Source organism: Bison bison, unplaced genomic scaffold (genome assembly GCF_000754665.1).
Source record: "Bison bison bison isolate TAMUID 2011002044 unplaced genomic scaffold, Bison_UMD1.0 scf7180017864374, whole genome shotgun sequence".
Lineage (NCBI taxonomy): Eukaryota > Metazoa > Chordata > Mammalia > Artiodactyla > Bovidae > Bison > Bison bison.
This window is the reverse complement of record NW_011494946.1, coordinates 4,046,886-4,047,150: the sequence shown is the minus strand read 5'-3', so window position 1 is coordinate 4,047,150 and position 265 is coordinate 4,046,886. Positions and strand designations below refer to the sequence as shown.

General features: G+C 70.9%; 1 protein-coding gene across 3 annotated transcripts in view; it reads right to left on the bottom strand.

Annotated features, from left to right (window-relative positions):
* Window positions 1-265, bottom strand: part of RFTN1 (raftlin, lipid raft linker 1) — a 220,955-nt gene that overhangs the window by 220,014 nt on the left and 676 nt on the right. Inside the window, exon 1 of one of the 3 annotated variants that reach the window (XM_010856717.1) lies at window positions 103-214. The exons of 1 other annotated variant lie outside the window; for it this stretch is intronic. The gene's annotated coding sequence lies outside the window, so the exon portion shown is untranslated. One more of the 3 variants, XM_010856720.1, reaches the window with a different exon arrangement.

The window sequence follows — 265 nt, the reverse complement described above, 5'->3', positions numbered from 1 at the left end:
AGGAGGGCGCCGTGCAGAGTGTCCCAGACCCACCTGTAGCCTCGAAGCCTCCCCTCCGCTTCCTCCCCCGGCGCCCCCGGGCCGGCGGAGCCCATTACCCACCACAGACCGCTCTGGGGGTGCCTCTCCCCCTAGCGCGCCAAGGCTGATTTCTTTCTTTCCTTTTCAGAAAAGTTGGCCCAAGCCCGCCGCGTCCCACGGAGCCGGCCCCCGGCGCCATCCAACCCAAGCCCGGGCGCAGAGGACGAGGGAGCCCCGGCGCGCC